Source organism: Chelon labrosus (genome assembly GCF_963514085.1).
Source record: "Chelon labrosus genome assembly, chromosome: 20".
NCBI lineage: Eukaryota > Metazoa > Chordata > Actinopteri > Mugiliformes > Mugilidae > Chelon > Chelon labrosus.
In genome coordinates, this window is record NC_140353.1 from 25,187,140 (window position 1) to 25,194,971 (window position 7,832).

The following is a 7,832-nucleotide window of genomic DNA, read 5'->3' on the forward strand; positions in this document are numbered from 1 at the left end:
TGAGGAAACGCACCCACCCCCCACCCAGAAACGTCCTGACTAAACCAAAACATCAAAATACAGGCAGAGGGCAAGACTCAGCAGACACAGTCACCACCACATGTCTAGAGGCCCAGAAGTGATGAATTAGCAGCATAACTTTTGTACAAGTCTATATTGAATTTTTTTAAGGAAAATTCTACTGACTCTACCATTAATGTGAAATGCCAATGAGCTGTGCTTAAGTACAGTAAACCCCACACCGTGCTACCTTTCCCTCACACCTTAACCTGCCTCTTGATTAATTCTACTTTTTTTTTCAAGTCAAGCCATCAGTTCTCTGTTTTTCATAATACTATGTGCTTTAAAGAAATCTACCAAGTCATACATCATCTTACATGTACCACAAATTATGCACATAGATGATCGATATAAGGTGATCTTTTTCACGCTGTTCTGTGCACGTCTATTGCATGACTGTCCGTTCAGGGTGAAAGATCCTTCTCTGTGACTCCTCCGGAGGTTTGTTTCCCTGCTAAAAGTTTTTTTTTTTTTTTTTTTTTTTTAAACTATTCCATTTCAATACTTGCACTTTCAATAGCCTACTGTTAATACACTACTAGGCTGATGCCCTCCATTGGCAGTCAGTTATGAAGACTGAAAAAACAGGATTAGATGATCATATAAGTATTTTTATGAGACAAGTTTGATATTTGGGGTAAATTTTTACAATAACTCAAGTAATAAGAAATAATCTTGAGAATAATCAATAAATAAGGTTTTAGATTAATCGACTAATTTAAAAAAACAATCATTAGAAAGAGAACATTACTATGATCATTAATTGTGTGAAGTGAAAATAGGGTTAAATAGGGTTAAAAAGTACTAGAATATAATGTATTGATGCATAATTTCTGTCAATTCTGTTTTCACAGGTTCTACCACTCTTGAAAGAAAACCCTTGCCTTAGGGTCCTTCTTGATATGCCTGAAAAACCAAATGATGTCACAGTAGATGTTGTGGCTACCCTTCTGAAACCCAACTACTCGGTTCTAGGAAGCAACAGAAGACCAAAGGAGGAGTTAATGGTGGTGAAGTTCAGAGAGTTTCTTCACTGTGTACAAGGTAAATTGATGTGTAAATAAAGTATTAACAGTGGGGCTGCATAATTAACCTATCATTCATATTGTGATGAAAGCACCAAAAGACAGAGCCCCAATTTTATTTTATTTGATGTAGAGATATTGATGCTTTTATATGCTGACTGTGCACATTCTTTTGAAAATAAAATAGCCTGAGTCAAAGCTGGCAACAATGTCAACAATTTTACATAATAAAGTCATTTTATTCAGTGTTCATTGATTAGCAAACTTAATGCAGCAGTTCTCGAACCTTTTCTGCCATTCCCAACTCAGACAAGAGGCCAAATAAAGTTAATGCACATTTTATGCAACTAATAAGAAAGGATGCTTTTGTCTACTGGATCATGTCACACTTGGAATTGCTGTATTCTTAGTTCAACTGTATTCAATAAATATCAGTAAGAAATTTATAGAAATTTTCATCTGGAGTCATCCTCGTATGAGTGATGTTTCAATTTTAAGTAACATATTAATTTTAATGGTTCTTGCTCTTGTGCAAGGACTGAGTTACTTGTCACACACTGGGCTTTTAGTCCTTTTTTTTTTTTTTATCAGTAATCCAGTATGTAAATACATCTTTTACATACTCTGGGATAAATCTGTGTTGGTCCATCTTGTCTACAAAGGAAAATGTAAACGTAGCCTCTCTGTTTTTAATTAAATGGTGATATTACCATGGCAATGGCTAACATGCATGTCTTTCATGCACCTCTGTCAAAATAAGTCAGATGTCCGATAGCTAAGTATTTAAATAATATTTGGGGCCACACAGTCTCTGACTCATCCAGAATGAGTGAGTTGTTGTGACCTACCAGTTAGAAAGCCTGATGAAAGGTTATTGTTGTTTGTCAGATGCAATTTATGAATTCTCGTATTGCATATACAAGTGTTACAACCTTGTACTTCCCTTTCTTTACATTGACCTTCCTGTAGGAATTACAATACTGGAATTTCACTGTCTATAATCTGAGTTCAAGATATGTCAGCGGTACATGGATTGTAATGTTTTTATTGTCTGTTGTTTTTTACCTTTGTAGAGAAAGAGGTTGGGGAACGTCTTCATAATAGGAACCTAACTGAGGCAGAAAAGGCGTTCACCCTGACACTGAGTCCTGGACACATCCTTGCCTTTGCAACAGGAAGCACCTGCAATTGGATTTTTTCCCAGTCCAAAACTAACTTTTGTCCATGATGGCACGAAACACCTTCCCATCGCTCATACATGCGCTAATGAGCTTCAGATCTTTGTTAACAGAAAGAATCTGGCAGATGATGATGAGTTTGATTACCATTTTCTTGTGGCTCTCATGAATGGAGCCATTTTTAGTGCAGTGTAGTCAACAAAAGAACAACACAATGCTATGCACATTGACGTAAAATGAATAAACTGGTGGGTGGCTTTTCTGATTTTATTTTTGCTTTCTGTTAAGACATTTCATGACTGTTCAGTCTTTCTAAAGTCTGTCAGTATGTAGTAGTTGACAGGCTTTACCAAATGTTCACCACTACTAATTGATACATTGTTCATTCTGATGATGATCTGTCAGTTATTTTTATGATTGTCTATAAAATGACAGAAAAGTTTTTATGTTGTTTTGTTTTTACCAGAGCCATCAAAGACCAGAGCAGCTGTGTTGCAGTTACACATTTACAATCTTGTGGAATACAAATTCCTGCACTCTGTGATGTTTTTCCTTTGTTACCATCATGTTCAAGAGGGTTTACTGCAGCAACTAGCTCCTGCATGTCCTGCTGGTTAAGTGTGCCAAAGGAGTAGTCTGCATGAGATGTTGATGCCAAGTCAACTGTTCTTTCCTCATTTGCAGCTTCTGGGTGGTTAATTAACAGAAGATGTCAGATGCCAGAAAGTTTCAACCTCATTCACACCTTGACACTGGAGCCTCTGATGGACAAGAGTCGTCATAGTACCATTCATAGGGAAGAGGACGGTGACAAAAACAGTCCTCAACGAGAGGTAAGTACTCAACTGTTAATGGAGATTAGCTGCACTGGTTTCTGGTTGTTAACACAACAAGCAAGTTCCAGCAGGAGTTCCTATTTAAACCTCAGACTTCCCACCAGTCCCCTAGAACTGAAGAAGCTACTCAGATGAGTGGTGAAATGTCTTCTCAAAAAACTCTACAAGTCCAGTTGCCCTTTTTGAACCTTTTTTGGATCTTACCATGACCTGGATGACTGAGAACCTTCACAGACATAACACTATCTTTACTCTTCATCCAACAAGCAGGATGGTCAGGTGGATGGAGTAGTGCAAGGTGAGTTTAATAATCGCTAATAAACTATTTTTCCATTGTCTGTCGGTGCAGTAATAATAATAATAATAATAATAAATTTTATTTATAAAGCACTTTACATCAAATATCTCAAAGTGCTACAGGTTAAAAAGAAGAAGAAAAGGTTTTAAAAAAGAAAAAACATCTAAAGGGGACCAAAAGCTTTGCTAAAAAGAAATGTCTTAAGACCTTTTTTAAAACAGTCAGTGGATTGTGGTGCCCTCAAGGTGTCAGGGAGGGCATTCCACAGACGTGGGGCAGCAGCACAGAAGGCCCTATCTCCCATGGTCCTCCGTCTGGTTCTGGGTATGTGGAGGAGGTTTGATTGAGTGGAGCGGAGGGAGCGTGTTGTGTTTTGTGGATTGATGATTTCTTTGAGATAGGGGGGTGCGTGTCCATGGATGCATTGGTGAGTGAGGAGGGAAACTTTGTACTCAATCCTGGTGGAGACGGGAAGCCAGTGGAGTGAGTGGAGAATGGGGGTAATGTGCTCATGTTTCCGCACTCTCATCAGGATCCTAGCTGCAGAGTTTTGGATGTACTGAAGCCTCTGCAGACTCTTGCTAGGAATCCCGATGAGAAGTGCGTTACAGTAGTCCAGTCTGGAGGAGACAAAAGCATGAACCAGCTTTTCAGCATCTGAGAGGGAGAGAATGGGGCGGAGTTTGGAAATGTTACGGAGGTGGTAGAAGGAGGTCTTGCAGAGGTGATTTATATGGGCTTCAAACGTGAGTTGAGAGTCCATTTTTACACCAAGATTAGTGACTGTTGATGAAAGGGGGATGTTGGCGCCAGAGAAGGTGATGCTGGTTATGGATGATGATTTGGTCTGGTGAGGGGTGCCAATCAGTATGGCTTCGGTTTTGGAGCTGTTTAGTTGGAGGAAATTGTGCTCCATCCATGACTTTATCTCCTCCAGGCAGGAGGTGAGTTTTGATGGGGATGACAGTGAGGATGGGGTTGCAGCTGTGGCATTTACATAAAGCTGCGTGTCATCAGCATAGCAGTGGAATGAAATTTTGTGACGGCTGATGATTTGGCCAAGGGGGGTGAGGTAGAGGATGAAGAGGATGGGGCCAAGGACTGATCCCTGGGGGACACCGCAGGTGACTGTGTGTGGATGTGATTTGGAGTGACCCAGGGAGATGTATTCTGTCCGGTTTGTGAGGTATGACTTGAACCAACTGAGAGCAGTGTCATTGAGTCCAGTGGTGAGGTGGAGCCGGTTTAAAAGAATGCCATGGTCGACAGTGTCAAAAGCAGCAGAAAGATCCAGGAGGATGAGGAGGGAGGGAGAGCCACCATCAGATGACATGAGGAGGTCGTTTGTGACTCTGACGAGGGCGGTCTCTGTGCTGTGAGCGGAGCGGAAACCGGACTGGAATTTTTCAAAAAGGTTATTATGTTTGAGGTGGTCCAGAAGGTGGGTGGCAACTGCTTTCTCAAGTACTTTCGATATGAAGGGGAGATTAGAAATGGGCCTATAGTTGGATAGGACGTCCGGATCAAGAGTGGGTTTTTTGAGTAATGGTCTGATTATGGCATTTTTTAAGGCAGGGGGAACGTGACCAGTTTGGAGGGAATGATTTATAATAGCGGTGATCAGGGGGGTTAGGACAGTGATATGGGTTTTCACCAGGGAGGTTGGGAGAGGGTCCAGAGGACAGGTCGAGGATTTCATCTTCCTGATGATGTTCTGCACCTCTTCTGATGAAACCACAGGAAAGCAGATTAGGGGTTGTGAGACAGTATACGCTGTAGGAACAGTTTGGGTGGGAGGACCAAAAAGAGCAGAGCGAATATGTGCAATTTTTGATGTGAAAAAATCCATGAATTTATTGCACTGCTCTTCTGTAGTGGCAGTAAGTGGAGGGGGTTGTGGTTTGAGAAGGTGATTTACGGTGGAAAAAAGCTGCTTGGAATTTCCTGGACTGTTTCTGATGGCATCGGAGTAAAACTGTGACCTTGCATCTTTGAGGGACTGAGCATATTTTTGCTGTTGCACCCGGTACATTTGTTTGTGGACAGTGAGGCCAGAGGCTTTGAAGCGCCGCTCAAGGACTCGCCCTGCTGCCTTCATCTTACGAAGCCCATCTGTGAACCAGGGAGCTGAGCGGGTGAAGGTGACTGTTCTGGTTTTAACAGGGGCATGGAGGTCCAGGAGGCTGCTCAGATGGCTGTTGTAGTAGTCCACTGCTTCATCGGCTGATGAAAAGTGTGTGGAAAGATGTTGAAAGTCTGCTGCCAAGAGTTCTGGGTTTATGTTTTTTAGGTTTCTGAAACAGATATTCCGCTTAGGCTTGGAGAGGCTGGATGGGGATTGCAGATCCATAGAAATGGCCTTGTGATCAGACACACCTAGGTCATACACCTGCAGGTTGGTGAGAGGGGCAGAATTTGTAATGACCAGGTCCAAGGTGTGTCCCCTGGTGTGCGTGGGGACATCAACAAGTTGTTTTAAATTAAAACAGTCCAGTATCTGAAGAAATTCAGCTGCAAAAGGGGAGGAGGGGGTGTCAACGTGGATGTTCAGATCACCTAAAATTATGACATCGGCAGAGGATGTGCAGAAAGTTGTGAAAAGATCTGACATCTCAGTGATAAATGACGGGTTTGGTTTTGGTGGTCGGTAAATGAGGAGGAACAGCACAGGGGAAGGGGACTTAGATTTAAATGCAAGGCATTCAAATGAAGACAGTTCAGGTAATGGTTGCAGAGATAGCTCCAGATCGCTGCGATAGATAACTGACAGGCCGCCACCGCGTCCTGTGCTGCGAGCTTTCTGGAGGTAGCTATATCCCTGGGGACAGCTCTCATTTAAAGAGGAAAAAGTATTTGGTGGGTGCCAGGTCTCTGTAATGCACATATAATCCAGACGTTTATCCAGGATATGGTCATGAATAAGGCAGGATTTGTTTGTAATAGACTGTGCATTTAAGAGTTCAATTTTGCTACTTGATGATGCAACAGGTCTTTGCACTGGCCGTAGCAGACTGAAATCCACTCCGCGTTTCCCATTTAGCTCGTAATAACAGTAACTGTGTAGGTTTTTTAATAGCCCGTAAAAGCTAAATTCATGGCTTTGATGGTAAGCTAACATAACAACCCCTCCACTATGGTGGACAATCGGTCACGCTTTTGTTAAAACGTGTAAAATGTTAAATATATAACTAATTGGTGTAGTGTTTAAATGTGACCGTAATATTCGTTATTTATTTCATGTGCTGCTGAGGTTTTTCCCCCCAGAAGCTACTGCATCGGGGAGGAGGTTGGCCCTGAGCAGCATTCTGGATTGTCTTCAAAAGGAGGTATGTACATGATTATTTCCTATCAAAGAGTACTAAGATTAAGATTCTAGCTTGTGTATTGCATTCACGTACTATTACCTGCTTTTGTAGGACACAAACCAAAACCAATGAACAGCTTCCCTACTTGGTCTCCCGCACTACCTTTCAGATGATTCCTCCACCGCCATCAGGATGTGTGATGTCAGACACTATATTTACACATTTCATACTCTTTAGATTTAGTTTTAAATTGAGTTATTTTATTTATCATTGGTTGATACCACAGCCTTTCAGTCCCATTATTTACTCACTCACTCACTCACTCACTCTAAAGACGGTTAAAGTAAGATGTGTATGTCTTTTTATGTCTTCAGACTCATGGTGAAACCCTCAATGTGATAATGAGAGGAATTAAAGTTGCACTGCTGATCATGCATGAAGGGCCTCTGCAGCATACATTTACTTTTTAAAGGAGAAGATCATCCTACACAACATCAGAGATGTGCCCACTGGCTTTGGCATGTTGCTGGGAGCCATCTACTGCCTTAATGTTGAGTGCCCGCGAACAGAAGGTCATCATGAGCATTAAACCAAACCAATGCTCAGCAAGAGCTAATTGTGAGACACACTGGTCAAACTTTGACACTGTTGTAAATGGCTAGTCGGGTGACATGTTTACATGTTTAATTACTAATAAATGTATTTTTGGACAAATGCAAAAATTCAGTGTATTCTGTCATGCACCATGTAAGTTATAACAAATTTGTAATTTAAATCCTCTTAACTTGAAATGGGAAGTCATATAAACATAGTAAGTTATTTTGACTCAAAACTGTGAGTTAATAATGCAGAAACATGTGTTTGTTCAACTACCTAAGGAAAGTTATTGTATTGGTGATGTTTAATAATTTTTTGTTTTAACTCACATTATTGAGTTGAAACAACAAGTGATAAAACATTAAATCAGCTTTGACAACTTCAAAAACAAAGTTGAGTCAACTATAAAAATTTAGTACTATCATCTTTTTAAATGTTAATTTCTGAGTTGAAACAAAGTTGACTAAGGCAGCAGGTGAACTTTCATTTGCAAGTTTAACTGACTTGAACCTTTTTGCAGTGTATTTAATGTA

At 40.8% G+C, this 7,832-nt stretch overlaps 1 protein-coding gene across 7 annotated transcripts in view; it reads left to right on the forward strand.

Moving 5' to 3' along the window:
- The window catches only part of atp10d (ATPase phospholipid transporting 10D), a 109,613-nt gene extending 102,181 nt beyond the window's left edge, over positions 1-7,432 (forward strand). For 6 of the 7 annotated variants that reach the window (XM_084569707.1, XM_084569711.1, XM_084569713.1 and 3 more), the window contains 5 exons: positions 915-1,104; positions 2,159-3,096; positions 3,204-3,397; positions 6,648-6,723; positions 6,814-7,432. The gene's annotated coding sequence lies outside the window, so the exon portion shown is untranslated. The remainder of the gene's footprint in view (positions 1-914; positions 1,105-2,158; positions 3,097-3,203; positions 3,398-6,647; positions 6,724-6,813) is intronic. The other variant, XM_084569708.1, reaches the window with a different exon arrangement.
- Positions 7,433-7,832: the final 400 nt, after the last annotated feature.